The following is a 24065-nucleotide window of genomic DNA, read 5'->3' as shown; positions in this document are numbered from 1 at the left end:
TTTGCAAACACAGCCGTTTTTGTGGCTATTTTTAGAAAAAAACAGCAATTTTCTCGGGTTTCTAAAAAACTGCATTTTATGTGTTCACGATATGAAGGTTTCTGTTTTTATGACAGTGATTACGGAATGGAGAACACAAGTTTCACCCAAATCCGTTTTATCTGAAAAGTTAGAGCTAGGGCAAGCATCTGCTTCATTTTTGATTATCTGTAAACATTTTTAGATAATACAGACTGGAACAAAGCCCGTTTGAGCCATTCCTATTACCTACTCCCCAAAACTGGTGCGAGTGCTGGAAATTGCCACAGTTTACAGGGGAAACTCCCCCACTTCCCACACGGGAGTTAGGGTTCTGAGTTGTGTGTAGGACTGGGGCCACATTGTCAGTGGTGTAGGCGGGACTGGGGGCGGAGCTAAGTGTCAAATAATGTGCATCCCCTCAATATGGGATGCTGGTTGCTTTGTATAAAAACAAAGGGGGTCATTCCGAGTTTGGAGGCAGCCATGGTGCTATTAGCTATTAGCACCATGGCTGCCTCCAAACTCTGCTCCGGGTAGTCGGAATGGGGACTTACCAGGACATTCCGACCTATGCGGACCCGGTAAATCCCATTTCGAAAACCATTCCCCATTCCCATTTGAGCCCCAATAGGGCTCAATGGTATTGGGGAAGGAGTTAATAACAGGCCCACAAATTGCGGGCCCGTTATTAGCTCCATGGTCCCTTAACGGGTCCCGCTAAGGGCGGCTGGTAAAACCAGCGGGCCCTAGTGGGACCCGCTAAGGGACCTCGGAATGCGGCGGTAGGGGTTTAACGGCCCCGGCATCCTTATCGGTGCCATTAACCCCTTACCGCCATACTCGGAATTACCCCCAAATTGTTTTTGGAAACATAAGAATGACCACCAATTTATCAAACACGGCTGTGCTTCAAAGGTTCATTCTTTCTGAGCATGCAATGCACACTTGCTAAGGTGCTCATTTCCCCTGTCACACTAGTCTGCGCCTCGTGTCTACATGGAACGGCGCTCTGAAAAGACAGTTTTTGCCAGATCTGCGCTCCATCTTGTAGCGGATCAGTTCCTCCCCCGACTAGTGCTAAATTCATTTGCTCAATTCTTAGATTATCTGGCTTCGTCCTCGTGTCTTCCTAGCCCCTACTTTTCTGGCTGTGCTTTCCTTTCCGCGTTGCACGGATGCAACATCACACCTATGTCAGGTACCAAATGACGAGACACACACAGAAACTATGGCTTAAAGTGTTTAATAGGGAACCTTTGTTGTGTAGGAGGAAAATAATGAACGGGGTAGAAATAAAATGCTACTGACATGTCGAGATTAGTCTGATGTCTTTGACTGACTAAAAGTTCAGAGAAAACTAAAAGTTCAATATTGGCTTCACTCCAAACACGGGTGGCTCCCAGGAGGAAATGTTTCAATAAAAATCTTATAACAATGGGCCTCATTACGGGTCCGGTGGTAACCCTGCCGGTGATACCGGCGGGTTGCCTGCGGACACGTAAAGAATTACCGGCACCTGACTTCCTGGTAACAGGCGCGGTAATTCTGTTAATCCCCATTCCCATGGAGTCCAGCCATGGGAGTGGGGACCGCGGAAGCACCGGCACCGTTAGTAATGGTGCCGGCGCTTCCGTGACGGCTTCCCTACCGTGGCGGCTGTGTCCGGCAGGGTCTGCCCTGTTGGGCACAGCGGCTCCGGCAGGCAAACTCGTAGTGTGCCAGTCTGGAACCAACGGTGCCGGTGGTCTTACCGGCACCGTTGTTTCCAGACCGGCACACTTGTAATGAGGCCCAATGTCTCTGCTTTTCCGAGTGCCCGGGACTTGGCTTTTTTGGAGCACTATGATAAACCCTCGGCCAGTGCGGGTTTCACAGGGACGTCTCCCCTCTGCTTCTCCTTCACTTCAGTCACCTGGTCTTGCTCGCCTGTGGCCTGTTGTCCGTCTTCAGTATCCACAATATCTGCTTCTCAAGATGTTCAGGGGGATTGTGTGTGTCTCATATCATGGGAATAAGGGCCCGGGTAGAGAGCATGGCAGCACATAGTATCCTGGATATAGACCTGGAGAATTTGCACAATCCGATGGTGGCCAACTATTCTGCTTTGAGCTCTTCCCCCAAAGGTGCCATCTCCTAGGCTGGGCAGGTCACTACCACTGCCCTCCTTCATTGCAGGCACCTGCTTCTTTACTTCCCTGTAAATCATCTTCGCGTCTCCTCCACCCGTGTTCATACCTCTCTGTTCCAGTTGTCCATCTCATCAGTTAATTTTTTCACCAACTCTTGGCTTCTCGCTTCCATTTCTATGTCATTTTGAAACCAGCTCTGGGCTCGTTAAATATATATCACACTCCACTCGCTTTATCACCTTCTTCACACAAGTCCACTGCCTTTTTTCACCCATTCTTCAAATTTCCAAGTTCCTACCTTCTTTCCCGTCTTCTTAGCCGCTTTGGGCACCCTTTGCTATACTCTCCAATTCTTGCCCCATTCCCCTTCTTGCCTCTTTTGGCACTACAGTCATGACTCTCCAAACCTCTCTTCCATCTTCCTCAACCCTTTGGCTACTACTGTCACTGCTCTTCGTCCACTTTCTTTGCTCCCCTGAGCATCCTTCTTTCCCTTTCTATTCTCAGCCATAACAACCACTATGCCCCTTTCACTTTCTTCACACCGCTAGGCACATGCAGCGCACCTCTGTGTACCACTGTCCTTTCTACATCCATTCCCACAGATGCCTAAGCCTCTTCCAACTTTATTGTGGCTCTGGGCCTCTGCTTTGCTCCCCTGAGTACCGCCTTCTTCTTCATACTGTCACACTCTACTTCAGCCCTTCGAGTGTTGTCCTTCTCCTGGCTACTTCTAATCTACTAGTCTTCACCCCATTTGGCACCACCATCCTGCACTCTACTTTCACCTGCAAGGATTTCTAGGTCTCTCCCAACTTCTTCATGCCTCTGTGAACCTTCTCCACTTTGAGCACCACACTCTTTCTCTCGACTCTCCACCTCAATAACCTCTAGATCTCGCCCACCTTTTCCACCCATTTGAGCCCTTTCTCCACCCTTCAGATCACTGATTGGGAAGGGTGTAGCACACCTGCCTGCTCAGCATGGGAGACAACCTGCTTGTAACTTATTTAAAACTATGTCTGATTCTTTAGTGTGTGAATCTAATTGTTGCCTTTGGGGAAATTGCAACTTTGTGTCACCTGACAGTGGAAAATACACCTGTATACAATGGATTTCTAAGATTGTTTCACTCGCGAGTGGAAATGCTGCCAGTAAACAAAGAAATGGAAACATTGTATGAGTCACAGGAATGAGCGCCTCTAACATGAGAAACTTCTCTGGGCATTTGAAGTGGTGTTTTCTCAACTGCAGGGCTCTGGCTTTTAAATGTATCTTATTTGCTAAATCGAATGGAGTGAGACCGTATTAATGTGTTTTCTCTCTGGGAATTTTGGTCTGGTTAGTGAAAGCTTCAAGTTCTTTAACATGGAGAAGGGTTGCGTATACCTTTTTCTTTTTTTGGGGTCTCTCAAGTCCCAATTATCTAAGTGCCCTAGTTGGTACCAATACGGTCCCAAAGAAAAGTTCTAGAGAAATAGAACAATTAGATCTGCCGTTCCATAACCCTACGGAGATATCCACCTCCTTAACTCTCCCTTTGAATCTGTGGAAAGTCTGACCCAATTGAAATACTCTAGACCTTTTTGGGGGGCATACAAGAGCCCTGTAGTGGAAGGGTTCCATAAATATTGTCATCTTTTATTCTTTCCTGGTGACTACTATCTTGACATGTGGAGTTTGGGGAATGTACTGGGAAACCCAAAAAATGCATCTTCTCTGAGGAAGTAATCTCTGACTTCGCCCAGTTTATCCTGAAACCTAACTATTGTAATATGTGTACTGATAAGTGTAGATTTGATAAATCTCCTCCAGAAATCAGGACATCATAAATATGTTGTTCAGATATATCAGCAATCATCAGACACCCCCTGCTATGAGGAAGGTTACTATGGATAGAGACATTCCATAAAGCACCATGGGCTCATGCTAATCCAAATGAGAGTAAGGCATATTGGTACCTCCTCTCCTCCCATGCAAATTGCAGGAAAGGTCTGTGTGGTCTGGAAATTGTCACTGTAAGTTATGTGTCTTTTAGAGTCAACCTCACTAGCCAGTCTCCTGGATGCAGCCCAACATTTAATGATGCAATGGTCTCCATCTTGAAGGATTGTCAGAAAATGAATCTTTTAAAATCCTTCAAATTGTCAGAAAATGAATCTTTTAAAATCCTTCAAATTGGTTGCGGGCTGGAAGCCCTGATCTTTCTTGCACACTAAGAACATATTGCTTACAAATCCATGGGGCTGTAAAAAGGGTTTGTCCCCTTCAAACTTGCTTAGGTCTTTCTCCTCGAGTGTAATTAATTTATGATCCTCCTTTAAGAATCCGATCTGCCCCCACTAAAGGGCTGAGGAGGAAGTGAAATACATTGTAAAGCAAAGCATTAAACTGTTTGAATTACCCCAGGGTCCTGAGGAATAAGAGACCATTTGTTTCAATAGATCTCAAATTCTCCCTCCGATTGGAAGCACATGAACTAACGTTAGAGGATAACCTACCATTGGGAAAACATTTGTTCTACCACAGTTTCCTCTGAACCCTCTGTCCGGAAACATTGCCATTTCTTAGGAAACAAAGTGGCCCTTGATTGTTGTGAATCTTGTTGGAAGCCTTTGGGCTTGTGAAATTGTCATTTTGGGGAGCACAATTGGTCACTCGAATTCTACTGGGCAAGCCCTTAAAGAGACTCATGGGGTGAAAATCTTCCTGAACAAAGTCTGAGCTTTGACTAATGACATGGAAGTGTTGACATAGCAACCCAAGTCTTTCACAAAAGAATCTCCAAGCAAATTCTCCCCCTGATGTTCCCACTGCATTGAGATCCACAAGAGCACTTAGTTTGGCAGTTATCTTGAGCAGCATGCTCTTCCTACTTAAGGCCGGGAGCATAGGTCAGGGGCAATGCGCTCGCCTTGGAAGTAAGACGCCACGGAGCAACACAGATTTGATCGCCAGGTCCACGCTTTGAAACCTCTCGGTATTAAGTGCATTATAAATAACCAATTATAATAATGAAAAGAATTATATGAGGGCAATGGATTTGCTTGCATTGCCCAGTAAACACAAAGCTCACTATGCCCACCTACTCAATTCTACTGGATCCAATGCATGACCCAGGAATGTGGATTCTGCAGCTAAACCAAAAATCTTAACCAAGGGGCCATTTGTGCCGAATACTCCTTCCTGACACATATCCTAAGCTTTATCTATGCCCTTTGATAGATAATCCTCATACTTTAAAAAAAAACAGATAGTGTGAGGTCGTTTCCTGGGGCTGCCACCAATTTATTGGGTGGGTATGGACAAAGACACCCTACCATCATTTTGTGGTGGAACACACTTTATGTTGTATAATGCAATCTAAGCATTCCCCTTCCCTCTGAAGGAGAGCTCATTGTGAAGCTCATTGTGGTAATTTGAACCACACACACTTCCTTAAGGAGGGAGCGAGTCACAGGGGAAAGGGTTGGTGCAGCCATTCCCCAGCCATTACCAGAGGGTGGATGAGCCCGCTGGATCGCTGTCCCCACAGAGATGCAGTAACCTGATTGCAGGAGCAGCCCTATACAAGCCGGGACCCAAGGTCTACTATTCCCAGAAAGCTCCACCCGGGAATGGGCGAGTCCACAGACCGGAATACAGAGCACATGCCCATCATTCAAGGACTGCTCACAAATGTGCAGAATTTGCGAACCCCACAAGGTTGACTTACCAGAAATCAATCTTGCCATGGTGCGCCTGCAGGCCACGTGGCAGTACTTGTGCGGTAACACACAGTATTTCAGTGGGAAGAAACCACAGAGCACTGCTGAGCCACTGACAACAACGAAGATGAGTCCAAAACAGCACGGCATGCCACAGACCCCTTTGGAACTTCGTGGTTGCTAGGTAAAGCTAATAGAAACCATAAAATAATAATCCGATGCCAGAACCTAATAAGAAAATGAGGGGAAATAGGACCCCCTAAGGCGAAGAACCAATCCCAGAAGAGAATGTGTGAGCACCGTGGACATCTCCAATCAGAGTCAACCTTAGAAAGCACCCTACAGCCTTGTGGGTATAAAAGAGAACAGGAAAGTACATTCAGTGTCTTGGACATGGAAGAAGCAGATGTACATGCTGAGGCTCCCTCGATACAGGGAAAGACTGCTGGGGAAGAGCGTCCTGGAAGAACTGTTGGCTGGAGGAAGGCAGTGCAAGCCTAGGGACGCTGAAAGGAGAGGTGAAGAGTAGCTCATCTCTGGAAGCCTTGGAGGCGGAAGGATGACCAGAGGGCACAACAGTATGAAATGGGGAACCAGAGCCAAAATGTTCCACCAGTGACCCCTGCAGAAGGACTGAGACCCGTGGCAGGAGAGGGACAGAATATTGGCTGAATGGGAAGAACGCTGAATGGGGTGGTGGGGAGGAAATACCCATTCATACTGAGAAGACCAAGGTCCAGCAGAGACCTGTTGTGAAACCTAAACCCAAGGTCCAAGAGGGAAAAGTTGTAAACCTGAAAATGGGCCAGGGCCAGTAAAGCCTATGGATGAATGTTGCTGGGCTGGAGAAAGCCAAAAGGAGGCAAACATGCAAATCCTGGGAAAGGTCTTTAAACACAAGTGAAATAAGAGTGGCCAAAACCTTGCAAAGTTTGTGTTGTTAACTTAAGGTAGTCAGAAGGATAAAGACGTGTTAGGATTATGTGTCAGAACTTTTTGTTGGCCATCCATTTTCAAGACTCTTACATTGTAGTATTAGCATAGGACATCTCAAAGTGAATCAAGGACTTTTAAAGAAAGGGCGAGGATTCTATGATTTGAACATAAACATTTAAGATGATAGAAACCTGACGAATAACCCCACTTTGTCCTGGTATACCCCATGTACTATTTGCTTTAGAATAATCTTTATCAGAACCCAGAGGCGTTTTGTCCAACCCGAATCCTAAGTAACCTGACACTAAATAAAGACTTGTTGATTCATATGTTAAGGGTGGTGCATATCATTGCCCCGAGCTCTCCACTCCAGTCCAGTGAGGTAGAGTGCGAGATGGAAGCTGGGTCGAACATGGGAACCTTTACACAGTCCTGTAAGCCTGCCCAACCCCCCCCTGCTCATTATCATCATTGTCATGGTGCAGGTCAAGGGTAGCCTCAGTATCAAAATTGATTTCTAGGAACAATAGAGGGATGTAATTCCAATCAACCCCTGATGATTGGCTCACAGAAACATTGTGTTCAGCCAGTTTTCGCCCTCCTCCTGGCCAGAAGATCTTACCAGTGCATCTGGTACCTGAGAAAAATCAAGACACACAACTCCCTTGTGCTCCACCTGTTTCCTTTTATAGGGGGCTTTTGTGTATATGGAAGTGAAACCCACATTGCTGGCAGTAGCCCCCACACCTTTTGGTTCAAACTCTATGAAGGAGAAGGTGGGGAACCTTTGGAGAGGCCGAAGTGTCCATTGTTGTAAAAAGGCTTCTTCCACCGCCTTTTCTTGGCATTTTTGAGCTAGCTGTCCCTGGGTATTCCCCCATCATCAGAGTCCTGAAAGGCATATGCGGAGACCTCCATTTTACTTCCTTTAATATCACCCCTGAAAGTTACTCCAACCATCACTGTTCAGCCAAAACATCTCTCACCTCTTTCCCATAAATGCTGACTGGTGACTGTATGTGTATTCTGAGCCACCAGCCTCAAATTGTGCTATATCCACTGACTTTTCAGACTACCAGTTCACACCTCAAAGTACTTTCATCTAGCAACTGGGATCCACTCAGCGATGTTCCCTGCTTTCTGGACACTTGTACATCAGACGATGTAAATGACGGATGTTCCACCATTTCTCTGAGACCCTTTGAGATCTGCCCTGTTAATGTTACGCAATGGAAACCCTTATGTCTGGTTTTCTAATTCCAATACAGAGTGTTTAAGCCGACACGAAGATGTCCTAGTTGACACATAGCCCACAGTAAAGAGCCTTTTTTGTATTTGGTTGAGGAATGGGCATTACCACGAAAAAGGAGTATGGTTTACCATGAAATTATCGACTTTAAACATTCGAAAGGAGAAATTCCCCCCGCACTCACATGCCCTCACCCCGTACCATAACTAATACCCTTGCCCCATGCTACACCTATATTTTATTAAAAACGACCCCAAATTTCGAAAGAAATTGGTACAAATATTCGCCCATTTCTTTGTCATTTTATTTTAATTCGATCATTTATATGGATACCAAGGAGTATCACAGTGCTCAACCAACAAAATGTCCCTTACAGAGAAACAAACTGACAGAATCAGAAAACCTAAGTTTCCACATCCGACCAGCAACAGACATTCAGACAGCAGGGATGTGGATACGGACTAGACAGTCCCAGCCCCTTCCTCTGGCCATACATAGTAACTGCCCCTTAGCGCGCAAAAGCCACAACTTTCCCAGGGACGGGGACTTCCATATGAGGCATTTCCTGCACTGAGAAGGCAGAAGGACGGCCAAAGAACCATATGGTCAAAGAACAGGTGAAAACCTCATGGTACGGCCATCTCAGGGTGCTAGCCACCTTTACTAGTCATTCGCATGTAAATGCAAAAGTGCATGACTAAAATGTTCCAAAAAGGATAAAAAGATCACTGCTGCCACCAGCTTGCCTTAGGCATATTGTAGAAGTAACCAAAAAACTATTATATAAAAAGTTATAAAATATCAAGTATCCAAATTACATTTCACTGTAAGGTAATATGTGTGATTCTAACAATACAAAAAATTCACAAAGAGAGACATCATATCTCAGTACTTGGGAACTTATCAGTTTCCCCATAAGAATGAGCAGACGGGCCAGGGAAATAAAGCAAAAGGCTTTACTTTACTCCAAAAAGGCAGGACACACCTGCACTAACTAAAGTATTTTATTTCCCACACCCTTGTGTCTGAGTCATTATTTCTATTGTTCCCTCGTGATGCCCAAAATGAAATTTAATTATTGCTGTATTATTAATATATTATTATTATATAACGCAAATCCAGCTCAGAATTAGAGGAGTGCCGTACATCAGGATAAGGGTAACATTAACAGGCAAGAGTGATGAGGGTAAAACCGTAATGCCGTACTGTGTGTGTACACAAAACAACGAGTTGAGTTGCAGATAGTCACCCTGTGGCTGGTAAGTAGCCTCTGAGTGTAGCTTATGTCAAGGTGTGACGGAAATAGGCAGGTTTTCAGGTCTTTCTGGAACAGGATGAGGATTGGAGCGGTCTGACTGCTACAGGGATGGAATTCCATAAGACCGGATAATAGCAGCAGAACAACTGTTTGCTAATTTTCTCCTTTCAATATACAAGAAGAAAGTCCTATATTCTATTCGGTGTCACCTTACACTCTTCCCACATCAAGTGCAATTAATTATCACAAAAATGTTATTAATCAATCAATTTAATAAAACAATCATAAAAATGATCATAATACATAAAACACATACGATATGTTAAAACAACACAAGTAGAAACATCATGTGTGAGTCACGTTGCAATAATTCATCAAGGATCTCAAATGTGTACAAGAATAACACTCTGATTCCCATGCCTCACTACTTTCAGCCTATTTCCTGTTCATATATTTCAAAACACCCGACTTGTACAAGTTTCTGTCCTTAATATACAACAATGTAGGACATTCTTCAGGGGAGTATGCCTTGTGTCGATAATAAAAATCTTCTTTGGTTCGGGAGAGTACCTTGTTAATCACAAAAGGACACCCTATTAGTGATCAATAATCAGATATAAATCTCTATTTGCATATCTTCACACCCTCATCCCTAAAAGTGTATCACAGTATGTTACTTATTACATACCTCTCTTTCCTAGTAGGAATTCTTTGACCTTTTTTGGTTCTTTCTGCAGTTTCCCAATTACTTAAGGGAATTCTTGCGTTTCCTCTTTTCTTCTCTAAACTAATGCACAGATGACATATTAATACCACGGGGCATCTATAAAAATCCATATATACTATTTTATCTTTCAGTGTCTAGACAGCATAAACTGGTTATGCTTACCAGTGTGGAAAACTCCAAACAATTCATTCTCTCTGAGTTCCCTCAAGTATGGATCTCAATAGGGGATGGCAACCCTGTAAGACAGAGTAAATGCACTCTGTTAACAATATTGACTTAAAAATCCGAAATTGTGCAACAATGCAATGCAATGTGGCAAATCAACAAACACTCACTTGCTGGTAGCTAAGACCTCAATTGCCGATAACAGCTTCATCCCAAGGTGGACTCCTGTAGCAGGAGCCAGTATTGTGCCTCAACCCCTTAAAAATGGGTCAGTTTCTGTGGAAACATAAGCGTGCACATCACTGTATGAGCCCCGCTCCTATATGGGGTATCCAAACAAACCTCCAAAGCCTCCCATGTGCTTCACTTACTTGGATAGTTGTCTAAATCACCCACTTGTCCTCTTCAAAACGTGCCCGTGCTGTTCAGCTTACTCTACTCTACCGCAATGAATTCGTGGGTGTACCAAACAGCCGCACGACGTCATAACGTCACCACGTCACGTTAAAAACGTGCGCCGTGACATCACGCCGCTGCACGAATGCGTAAAAATGCCGGCGTCATCAGCATCATGGACTAGAAAGCCCACACGTCCCGGGGTACAGCCCGTGGTACAGTGGGACTCGTAGTCCAACTCTGACCTCAAATGCAAAAGCCACTGTTACCTCTATTTACTAGCAGTGAATAACCAGCAATGTGAAAACAACCTGGTACCCCGTTTGATTCAGAATTCAAAAAATGGCATTGAGGGAGGGGAAAAAAAGGACGCATACTGATCTGGACATACTAATAATCCCTAAAGTCAAGTAGAACTCCATGCATAGGTATTACAGCCAAGTAGGACAAAGAACCAAATTCAAAAAATGTGATGACATTCTCCTATTAATTCTTACTTCCACAGTTACTGCAAAAAGTTACACACAATTCAGTTCTTCGTATTGCAGTTATTTCAAAGAATAACATATCACTTAAATGAGCCAACGTTCTTACTTACAATGATACTATCAAAAGTTACATATAAATTATTTCTTCATTTAGCAGTATATCACGTGATAGCATATCACATAATCTGAACCAAAATCTGAAAGTCGAAACCAAATGATGCGATTAGGCATTATGCCATTCGATTCCCTCATTCAGACCACTAATATGGCTTTTTGATAAAAAAACATCAATTTCTGTTCTAAATGCAATAGTTTCTTATTAATTGCTGTTTGTGATTGTCCTTTGATTTGTTTCAAGATGCACCACTCAAAATCATTGCAAGTATGCTTCATTTCCACAAAATGTTTGACCATCGGAGCTTGTTCAACCTCATTCCTAATACAGCTCCTATGCTCAATCATTCTTGTTCTGCATTTTCTGTTAGTTTTACCTATGTACATGCGTTTACATGGACATTTAATCAAATAAATGACATTATTCGTGTTACAATTAGTGTGTTTATTAATGTTCCACATTCTTTCAAGGCCTAGATCTACATTCAGTGTTTTTTTGGTTTGGATACACATTGTGCAATTGCCACAAGGATAATGCTCTGCCACTGGGGGTAAACCCCATAGGGTAGTTTGTTGAGAGGGCTTTTTTTTGGTACTCATCTCATTACCAAATTTCGAACAGTAGTGCTCTTCTTAAAAGCCACAATAGGCTTACCCACTTCCTTGGTCATGATCTTATTCCAATTTCTTGTAATAATACCCTGAATCTTATATGACAGATTGCTGAATGTATTGACAAAAACTAGAGGTCTATCTTTATCATTTTTCTCCCTCTGAATTTGCTGATCAAGAAGAGATTCCCGATTATTGTCTAATGCCCTTCTGGCAGCTTTTTTAACCAAAGGAGTGTGGTAGCCTCGATGTATCAATTTGGTAATCAATTTGTTTGCTCCATTTTCATACGATTCATTAGTACCACTGTTCTTCCTAATGTTCTCCTAGCAGACCCATCTAGTCTCAAGTCTGGCAATGTCTTACTGCGAGTATGCCATGATCTGCCAAAAGCATTTAACAAGGCCGCAAAGTAAAATGGTGTACCAGTCGAGGTAGCCTTGTAGGTGATACAAGCATTATTTTTACATGGGCCAAGCTGGTAAAGGTAACCGGTGCAGCATGAGTAGGGTGGGAGAGATGTGGTCGAACTTGCATGCCCAATGAGATGAGGTGTGCCACCTTAGGACCCAACCGTATGGCAGAGAGCCTGCTAGTAAGGTGTGTCCCCATCTATGTGAGAGATTACCAGAGCCTGTGCTACTGTACTGAAGTCCTGGGGTGGCAGGAAGGGTTTGATCTTGCAGAGTATGGTGATTTATTGCACAGTTTGGGCTTTTCAACTATGTGTTGTTGAAAAGATTGCTGACCACAATGAATCTAAGTGATTTCACTGAGTTGGTACGTTGCAGGGTAAATCCGTCCAAGTACATATGATCCAGTCACCTTTGAGTGGGTCCTGCACGGCTGGGGGGCTTAACAGGATGAATTCTGTCTTAGTAGGGTTAGGTTTCAAGAAGGCACTTGACATCCATGTTTGAAAGGTAGCAAGCCATGCTCAGAGGTGGGCAATGTCAGGGGACCCCTAGCTTTTAAGTCTAGTGGAATGTCATCAGTGTATTGGTGTATTGAGATGTCAGAGTCGGTTAGGAGTGTGTTGAGGAGATCCATAGATTGAAATAGACTGAAAAAGAGGATGAAGCCATGAGGGACATATCGGGTGACATCACAGCATGAAAACCTCAGATAACCCATGTAGTTGGCCTGGTAACTCCAAGGTGGCATGAGAAGAACCATTTTATGAAGACAGTGCCTGCAAAATCCATTCTGTGAATAAGGAGGGACAGTAGCGTATCATGGCCAACCATGTCGAATGCGGCCAAAGGTTCAAGGAGGACAAATAGGCATGCGTCAGCTTTATCAATTATTTGCAAGGCATCATAAACAACCTAAATGGTGGCTGTTACGTGCTGACCAGAAGCCAGAGTGATCATCGAAAGTAGGCTTAATTTGTCAATTCACTGAGTAGTTGATTGGCTAATATCTTCTCAATATTCTTTCTGATTAAAAGAGCTAGTGATGGGATGGTTGATTGCCAGACCCTCAAGGTTGAGGGTCCTAACATTGTCACTTTTGTACACAATATTCCAAGAACATTCACAAGATTGTCAAGGACCTACAAAGGCTTGGGAGCATGTTAAGACTTGTTAACGATCTTACGCAGACTATAGGCGACAAACCTCTAATTGTGTATATAAAGGCTTGTATTCCACATGCATTTCAATATCTTAGTAGCACAGTGCAAAGCCCAAAAAAGCAGAGAAACCCGGTTATTGACAAAACAAACAGGATTCTACAAATGGGACATGTACCGTAAAATTAAAAATGTTAAATAAAACATACCAGTGAGACTGTAATGGCGTGTCCTATCACAAATGTTGTATGAAATGATCTGTATCTGTAATGCATGTGTGTAATATAATCTGACAACTGCGGGAAAGATTCCTTAAACACTTGAGAGCAATTCAAAATAATGATCTAAAATCGTGCTTGGTTGAACTTTGGAAAAAACAACATCTTGGGAAGAATGCATAGGAGATCAAACATGCTGAGATCAAACATGTGCCACAACACACTAGAGGTGAAAACAGATCTCTCCTCCTTAGATTAAAGGAGCGCAACTGGATCTCCAGTTTGAGAAGTATTAAGACTCTAATCATAGGGCGGACAGTGGCTGGGAACCACGATTAGTTTAATTCCCAGAGCTCCGGCAGCGCACATTACGAATAGAAAACGAAATTAATGTGTATCTGCCATTCCTCCAATCCGGGTGATGAGAGCAAATCGATTAGCTGAGGGGGTTGGTGCCCTCCTGAGCATCCTTCCGAGCTGTCATAATAGCAGAGGTCCCTGGTGGGGCCTCCACTCCTCAGCACAGCACCACAATGAGCCCATGTAAAGCAGAAATCGGCCTGTCCTCTCTCATTTGAGCTGAGGCCTCTCTGCATGAGGCGACAACCAAGGTGGCATACAAAGACACTGCAAGAATTGGAACACATCATAATCCAAAAACGAGTGAGCTGAACAATGATATGTGTCATTTGAACGATTTTGGAAGATGGCGAAGCAATGCTATGCAAGCTTAAGCACCTCGATGCCTTTGGGCTGTAGCGCGCTCTACAAATACAAAATAAAATAAATAAAGCAATCCCAAAAGCAGATGAAACTAAAGTAAAGAGTTCTGGTTCTGGAATCTGACAAGGATAATTTGACAGATTAAATGGAGGACATAGAAAACCACTCCTGTCATAAAAATAAAACTATTTTGGTGCATTCCCCCTGCGGTGCCAGACTCCTACTTAGCCTGCAACCCTTATTCAATGAGACCGTAGGAAAAGAAGGTTCTACCAATATGTAATTAGACAAAACCCACAAAACCTTTCTGAAGGAAAAAGGCTGCACTCCAAATGATAAAAGTTATACAGATAAATGGCATATTGGCACCTGCTCCAAGGTCAGCCCAAAGTTCAGTCCAAAAGAGGCACGAGATGAAGCAAATTACTTCGGAGCTACATGACAAGAACATTTCATACAAATGGACTTTTCTTCAACCTTCTTTTAACATTTCAAGGTAAACAAAGCCAGCTGTTATCAATTGAAGCCGGATCTGAAGTTCATGAAATCCATTCTGATGCAAATGAATAAGAAAGTACTTGAAGGATATCCCAATCGAGTGATTGGACCAGCAGGACAACAATAACAGAAAAGAGGTAGTGACGAATGAGACATAGTTCCAGGGGAAGAAACAAACACCTCCAACCAGCTGGACATCATCACTGTCATTCAACTACTCCAAGGCACTGCCCAGGGCTAGGAGGGGATCTATGACTGGGCAGTCTCAAATTAAGAATGTTTGCTTCTCCTACTTTAGTGTTTGGGGCTACGTTTGTGGAACTTACATTTTATTTTCTGTTGCACGCTGGGCATTCTGGTTCCAAAAATTGGGCCCATTTTCTACTTTAGGTGTATGTTAAATTACTTGGATTAATTGACTTCAGAGAGGGGGTAGAAAACGGATGAAGAGAATTCACAAAATGTTGCTAATTACTCTTGGATTGAAAAGAGTTTTGATATATATATATATATATATATATATATATTTTTTTTTTTGTAAAGTCATTTTTTCTGTTACAATGCTAGCTTGTTATTTGTTGCTCAAGGTCTGTTACAAAAGTGGAGTGTGCAAACCGAGGTGGACACAGCCAAATGACGTACAAGCCTTATTTCAGGGTCGTGGGATTTTACTTCAATGTGATGAAATGCATTGCTGCCACCCAGAGAGGTTCTCCAGCCCGTACCTTTGTATCATGTAACGCCTGGGGCCTCAATTGTCTGAGCAAATGAAGGCCCATTCTTAAAACATGTAGGGAAATGAATGTGAATAACTACTCATACAAACACTTATCTAAAAATGGAAGATCCTCAAAGAATGCGAGTGAAATGGTTTCCCAGTCAACGTTTTGCTTCTTTAGGGGAAAAGAAACAAAAGAGCGGCCATCTTAATTGCACCTAAAGATATGATGGTTGAAGGGGTAATTTAAGGCAACCAAGGTTCCATGCTGGTCTCTTAGCAACGCTGCGTTAATGGTTTAGAACCAGGTCGTCATAACATTAAAAATAATTTGTCGTTAGGAGCCCCTTTTAAAGGAAAATTCTGGATAATGAATGACACCATGAATTGAAAACTGTTGACTGCAGATTATCTTACAGATGTCGTATCTAGATAGAAATGTGAATGTTAGCATGTACCACACTAAGATGGAATTCTTGACCTTAGCATGTGTCGTATCCTGATAGAAATGTGAATGTTAGCATGTGCCACACTTAGATAGAATTCTTGACCTTAGCGTGTGTCATATCTAGATAGAAATGTGAATGTTAGCAGGTGCCACACTTAGATGGATTTCTTGACCTTAGCGTGTGTCGTATCTAGATAGAAATGTGAATGTTAGCATGTGCCACACTTAGATGGAATTCTTGACCTTGCCTTGTGTCACTTCTAGACAGGATTATGAATGTTAGCATGTGCCACACTAAGATGGAATTCTTGACCTTAGAGTGTGTTGTATCTACATAGAAATGTGAATGTTAGCATGTGCCACACTTAGATGGAATTCTTGACTTTAGCGTGTGTCGTATCTAGATAGAAATGTGAATGTTAGCATGTGCCACACTTAGATGGAATTCTTGACCTTAGCGTGTGTCATTGCTAGATAGAAATGTGAATGTTAGCATGTGCCACACTTAGATGGATTTCTTGTCCTTAGCGTGTGTCGTATCTAGAAAGAAATGTGAATGTTAGCATGTGTCACACTTAGATGGATTTCTTGACCTTAGCGTGTGTCATATCTAGATAGAAATGTGAATGTTAGCATGTGCCACACTTAGATGGAACTTTTGACCTTAGCGTGTGTCGTAACTAGATAGAAATGTGCATGTTAGCATGAGCCACACTTAGATGGAATTCTTCATCGTGGCTTGCGTCACTTCTAGACAGGATTATAAAAGTTAGCATGTGCCACACTTAGATGGATTTCTTGACCTTAGCGTGTGTCGTATCTAGATAGAAATGTGAATGTTAGCATGTGCCACACTTAGATGGAATTCTTGACTTTAGCGTGTGTCGTATCTAGATAGAAATGTGAATGTTAGCATGTGCCACACTTAGATGGATTTCTTGACCTTAGCGTGTGTCGTATCTAGATAGAAATGTGAATGTTAGCATGTGCCACACTTAGATGGAATCCTTGACCTTAGCTTGCATCATATCTAGATAGGAATGGGAATGTTAGCATGTGCCTCACTTTGATAGAATCCCTAACCTTGGCCTGCGTCACATCTAGATAGAAATGCAAAGGTTAGAACACTTAAATGAAACTGTTAATTATGACAAGTGCAACATTTGATTGGAAACATGATCACTAGCCTACCTCACATCTAGACTGAATATTAACAAATTAGCAACCGCCTCTTTCCGAGGGAATAGTGAATGGCAGCAAGCATCACACCTAGACATAATTGCAAGGACAGCAATGCCAACTAACCAATCCACTACAATTTCTTCCCTCTGCATACACCTCTCCAACTCTAACCAAACACAACCACAAGTCTAAAACGTAGCAATCCGCACAAACTTCACTACACTGCAACAACAAAACAAACCACACATAGTCTTGCACAACAGCACACGACGACTACCGACCGTAAAACACCCCAAGCCCAGCCAAAGGACCCACTGGGCTGAGGCTGCCAACAGCACATCACTGCTCTCTTGTGCTTTTCCAGCTCATTCCCACTAACCCTCCCCCCCTTCTCCCTCTTTCAGAGCCGCCAGAGCGCCAGGGGACCACTCCTGTGGTGATAGTGCGCGGTAAAAATATCCTTTAACATTAACATTAACATTAACATGAGATTAGCCCATCTTTTCTTGCGTTTTAAACAGTTTGGGAAGCCTTAAGCAATCCATTAGAGTAGGGATCCTTATGACTGTAGCCTCAGCACATTTGAAAATGCTTTTGAAGTTCACTTGGAACAACGTAACTGTGCGATGAAACTCCAACAGACCGGATCTGCTAGGACCAATAGGCAATTGGGAGTCACAAGAGGACAGCCTAACTCATTACAGACAGACGAAATGGCTGCTGGTCTTTTTAGAGACAAACATTATCGTTTGTTATCATTCTAGTAAGAGCACACGACATTTTTAGCTTATAAATTAAAGGTTTTGCGTACATGTGACAACCACAAAAGTGTATGTCACATGGCATTAATCGAATAAAGGCCGCTGGGGGCAGGACTTACTGAAAAGAGGAAGCAAAGTTGACAAAGTTTACTAAACATTACTCTACACTAGTCAAGAGTTCATACTTTTGATATTATTAGGCAGCAAGGATTTCTAGGTGGGATCACCTCAGCATACTGTTTCTGATGAGCATTGTCAACATCTTGCGGCAGATGACATTTTGAAAGTTTGTATATCTGTCTCAAGGACAAAGTTGATCATGAAGTTTTGTCTGCCATTTTTTTTTTTTAAGTTTGCTCGGGTCCCGTTTCCCCAATGAGTTTCTTCGATTAGTGACTTGCTACTGCTGGGTAAAGCCAATCCACTCATGAGGAAGCAGTGGCATCCTTAATGGTAAAAACAGGTTCTGACCCCCTTACTCCGGGACTCCTGTCGTCCTTTTGCAACACTCTACTAGGATGCAGGACTATAAAGCAAAGTCCTGACTAATCGACCAGCACCTATTTTACCAAAATTAATTCATTCTAATCAGGCCGGGTTCTCCATGGGGTGGCAGTCCCATAACGATATACAGAGGTTTATCCATGTTATTTACATAAGTAAAAGCTCTAACACATTTTATGTACTGCTTGCATAAAGCCTTGCATTACATAGACCTTCCTTACTTAAAACTGATGCTAGCTACAATTCATTTTACTCCTTGATTTCATGACATGGATCTTAGCGAATTTCTCAACTTAACAGACAAAATTACAAGTGAACTCTGTCCCCTAACATTAATGTGCACAGAGGCCCCAGGCGGGGATGCCCCCTCACCTCGTTAATGTTGGCCTTGTCTATAGACATCTTTGTTGAAGCTATCAGAGCTAATAGTCACATTGTAGTCATCTCCATCAGGGCTCCACAACACGCAGTGTCATTATTCGTTAATTAGTATATACACTTGTTGGAAAATTCAAGTACCACTCTCCTGACCATAAATGTCAAGCTTTAAGAATGTGTTTAAAACGTTTTTATTAAGATTTTCAGCAATATTACAAACAGTTAAACAAAACCTAGACAAAAATAATGAAAATAAAAACCAACAAGGAAAGATACATCACATTTTACAGCATGCATGGTGATTGCACACTGTTGTTTTGAGGTTTTACAAGTCTGATAATAAGTGAATCGTGAGTGATAGTATTAGTTCAACCATCCGCTGTAGGCCAAACATTGTCGCAGTACATATTGCACTGAGTTCAAGGCCCCAGTTCACACAGGCTAGAGCCGTACCAGAGGGAGTCATTGAAGTATTCAGATTTGTCACATCAGGCGAAGACAAACATCTTTTTTTAATTACTGTCATTATACTAAATTATCGAACAATTCCCATAAGGCTGTGGCCCTCTGAGGCAAGGCTCTTTGCTTAAATGTGTGCCTTTCAGCTGGGCGCGATTGAGGCTGTATACCTTTTGCTGATTAAAAGGCTGCCTTCACATCTCCATCATAGAAGAATCGGGTTCCTGATAGGACAAAGAACGGTACATATCACTCCATCCACAAGGAGGGCTACTGCTCCCAAATCACAAGTATTCTGGTAGGTGAGCAATAGCATTAGAGTCAAAATCTCGCGCAAGTATTCCAAAGCATGATGCCACAGTCTTTGTGATTTGTTACAGAACCATAACATATGTGCAAGGGTGCCCACATGACCACATTCACTTCAAATAAGCCCCAGATGATACAATTTAGTAGGGGTGAGAGATCACCTCTAAATCATATGACATTGGATTTCTCTGTTTCTTACCGGGAATGATGCATATTCCACCATCAAAGTTAGAAAAGAGGTCTGTTCTGTCAATCTGAATATGCAACTCCTCTGACTGGGCATCATTTCCCGCCATGTTACCAGGCATTACCTGCCTACAAAATGGCTTAACACATGGGCCGGGATCTCCTGTGGCATTCATATTGTCCTCCCAGAGTTGAAGTCTCCAACAGAAGTTAGTGTTTAGGGCCAATCTATGAGGCCTAACTCTCGCCTTTGTAGACTACATGCCATGTCAAAGTGTGACCATGTACATCTCTCATGAATGTCGGAAAGCTAATGCTGGTCAATAATTGAGGGAGGGTTTTATTTACCATCCAAGTAACCCTTAATTTGAGCATATCAACAGCAACATCTTACATACCTACATATATATATAGTACACGTTTGATTTTATGCATGCTAAATAAATTAATAATACACAGGCATATACATTAGATTCACAATTGCCATGGCCACGTGAAGTTATCATGATCCTAATTGGTGACGAGCAACATTGCTTTTCCACATTAACTCGACCCATTTGAACCATCCCAAGATGGCCGCCGCTGTCCCAGCGTGACTGCCATCGTGTCAGGCCACATTGCCAATGACTACACAACACAACTTATTTAAAGATTGTCAGTAGGACAGTCATGTTTTACATTAAAACGATTGCGCCCAGGACCGATCGCACCACGCTGATCTGGTAAAATGACCTGAAATCATATCCATGTCTTTAATGCTCACGCACAGTTCAACTTTTCAGAGCGTGACGTGTAGAAATCGAACGCGAACGGCGTTCACGAGTAAGGTAGCTTTTCCAATCACATTCACTCCATGGTATTAACAGTAGACACACAGTCACGGAAAAGTATGGTCTATTGCATTGTTGAGAATTTAAACACAATACTTTCAAGTAACACACCGATAGAGCAGTGGTCAAGTCCTAAAAATAAAAGTGGGGGACTCATCAACAAATGAATGAGATGTGTCGCGGCCAGAAATAATCAAATCAAGGTGAAATAATCACATTTCATTAAATTGGCTTTGCAATCATAACCACCCACATTGCACAGGACGAATGGCATTTGCCTTTCATAAAATCAACACTCACACAAAACCAAAAGGATATTTTCTTCTAATAGTGTTTTTGAAAACGTTAAAAGGTGTACAAGTTTTAAACTCCAAGAACCAATACAATGTTTTCCCTGGGACTTGCATTACCGAAATGGGACATTTCACCCTTAGTTGTTTGTTATTCTTCATCCGGTTATCCCCGAGGTCGGCTTTAATTCATAAATTCAAAGAGGACATGCAATGTTTCTCATTTTTGCTGGGGGGGACTGAGTCCACCCTCTGACTAAAGTGGGGGGACTCCTCCCTGCACGTGTGCCCTCGACTTGAGCCCCGCGATAGAGCCACTGTTATTTAAACGCACAGTGCATTCCACAAATGCAGTTCGGTCCATAACGAAATGAAAATTAGAAAATGACACTGTATAACCATTAACAGTGCTAGATGATAATTGCATGAACTAAGATTTATGAACTTGGAGCTAGTGAGCACAATCAGACACAATGGTTACGGTACATAATGAGAATTGCTTATACCTATTGCAACACTTGACTAAAAGTTGTTTTGTATATAGGTTACATGTTTTCTATGTTGTTTTCTCTAAATGTATCGTGTGTGTCTTGAGGGTACCCTTCTCATTACCAAAATGTTCTTTATATATACACTTGTGGTTGCTTGACATTTTGGTTTACTCATTTTGCATTGAGCATTAATGCATGATCACGTGTTATTGATTTAATTGATTAGACCAGGCCCTGACGAAGGACATATAGTCCGAAATGCATTGGCCTGACAGACATCATTGATCATTTGCTTTTTTAACAAATTAAAACAAACTTTTCTTGGTAATAGAAGGAGAAGAGAGTTATTTTTACCATTACCTTTATTCACATACAACAAGCATCGAAAAGATGGAAAACAACCCCAAGTGGGTACAAGGTTGTGCGGCACACACCGATGGCTAATTAGTGTTAAGGACCCACACACTTGTTGAAGTTTTATATGTCTATATTAAGCACATATATAATAAAAGACCCCCAGCAGTCCCAACACAACACAGCCCAGGGCAAACTAAAACCAACTGACATAGAATGGAACATAAGTAAAAACAAACACATACATCATAGACACAACATATCCAATTTAGAATCCTATGACCTGCTGATGACATAACACAATTCCAGTCATCAGCATCACAGTGTATAACAATCCATGAACAGCGGCTTGCCAATATAACTAGCTAGCAAGCCACATCATAACACATCTCCCTCCGTTCATTTATTCAAAACACATATACCACTTATAACAATATCTTCCTTAAGTTCTCTTCACAACCGCTATGCTGTTCTTACTCCACACCTGACCTCCTATCACACAGACCGCACCTCGCATCACTCCCACAACTCTTACAGGATCTGAGTACAAAGACTCCCCCTTCTTCTTAATGACTCCCTTCTTGATCCTCACAAAATCTCTGCACTGAACTCTCAATTCTTTCTTACCTCTCCTCGCATTCTCACGTGCCACCCACTCTCTCTTCTTCCTCTTCAATTCTCTCCTCACACCATCCAACACATGGTCACTTTCCCTGCTCCTCCCCAACCATGGTGGACTAACAACAGTATTGGGCTTGCGTCCCCTCATTAATTCGAATGGGCTCATACCTGTAGTTGCATGGGGAGACATTCTCAACGCAAACATCCTTTCCTGTATTGCAACCTTTCTGTCGCATCCTGTTTCCACAGCCATTCGTACCCCTTCCATTATACACCTATTCACCCTCTCAACACACCCATTAGATTCAGGATGATAGAGAGCCTTTTTCTTATGTTTAACTCCACACTTCTCCACGTACCTTTCGAAACATCCTCCCACAAACTGCGGACCGTTGTCTGTCAATATACTCTCAGGAATGCCTTCCAGAGAAAATACTTCCTGTAACTCCTTCACCAAAATTTCACCTGAAATTTCCCTCACAATACTAAATTCACACCACCGCGAAAAGAAATCTACAACAACCACCCCAAATTTTCCTCAATAACACTTGCTAGCAAGCCACATCATAACAATTAGCCTAGGTCCTTTTCCTCACAATAATCGAGGTAGCCCATTCACGAGTAATAGAGGAGTCAAATGATCTATATCAGCGCCTCTTTTTTCTGCTGTACCTTGAACCAATACAAGGACGTTCCCACAATCAGATGTTGCCATATATGTTGGGGTATTATACATCTTGGGAGATAGAGGGCATCTGATAGTGGCAGTGGAGCCACAACTTTACTTTTCAGAGATGTCCACATTGGTAAGTCCCCAGTCACTACTCATCTCTTAACATACATCAAATGTGCTCCAATGTGATGTCTCCACCTGCGTGGGAGAGCCAAGCACACTTTGGGTTTCATACCCTGAAGGATAGGAGACTCCCCTCTTCCTCACAGGAGCATATCTCTCTTCTGGGGTTCAGGGAATAGCTTCTCTGCCTCTCTGGAGAAGACTCCATTTTGGGGGTTCGGGTAGGCTTTTCTCCCCATTATCCCCTTTTATGGGTTGCATTAAACTCCTCTCCTCATCACTGGAGCGGGCCCCATTGTTGGGGCGCAGGTGCTCTTCAACCCCTCACTGGAGTACATCCGTCTTCGGGGGTTCAGGTAGTTTCTCTATAACCCTCACTGGAGCACACCCCTCTTCAGGGTTTCAGGGGACTCCTCTCCCCCTTACCGGAGCACACCCTTCTTCTTTGTTGAAGGGGCTCCCCTGTTCTGTTGCTCTCCAGCTTCCTCAGCAAACTACCCTCCTCAGCCCCCAACCCAAAAGACACTGTATGTGTTTCTTAGCCTCAGTTATAAAGCCCTCTCTGTTTTCCCACTGGCTGTGGCAAACCTTTAAATTAATTGGTGTGACAAGGCCAGTACCCTGCTCTTGTCAAGAGGGGATAGGAACCCCTTCTCAGCCGGTGTCTAGGAGACCTACCAGCGAGAAATCCAGAGCCAGTCCTCTCCCTGTGGTGGACTACCCCATTGACAGCGTGTATCTAAGCAGTGCACCAGTAGCGCATGCCTTACCTCCTATACATAATTGTTGCCAGGTTTTTATTTTATTTCTCCTAGTGACATTGTGCCAGAAGCTGCAATGAAGCAGAAAAATCCCATAGAGAACCAGGGTTCCACATTGCCCGCCAGTGAGGAGACCATCCACCAGGATACGATTTACCAGGGT

The sequence above is a fragment of the Ambystoma mexicanum genome, chromosome 2p (assembly GCF_040938575.1).
Source record: "Ambystoma mexicanum isolate Mex_15411 chromosome 2p, UKY_AmexF1_1, whole genome shotgun sequence".
NCBI lineage: Eukaryota > Metazoa > Chordata > Amphibia > Caudata > Ambystomatidae > Ambystoma > Ambystoma mexicanum.
Note: the sequence above shows the minus strand (reverse complement) of the source record.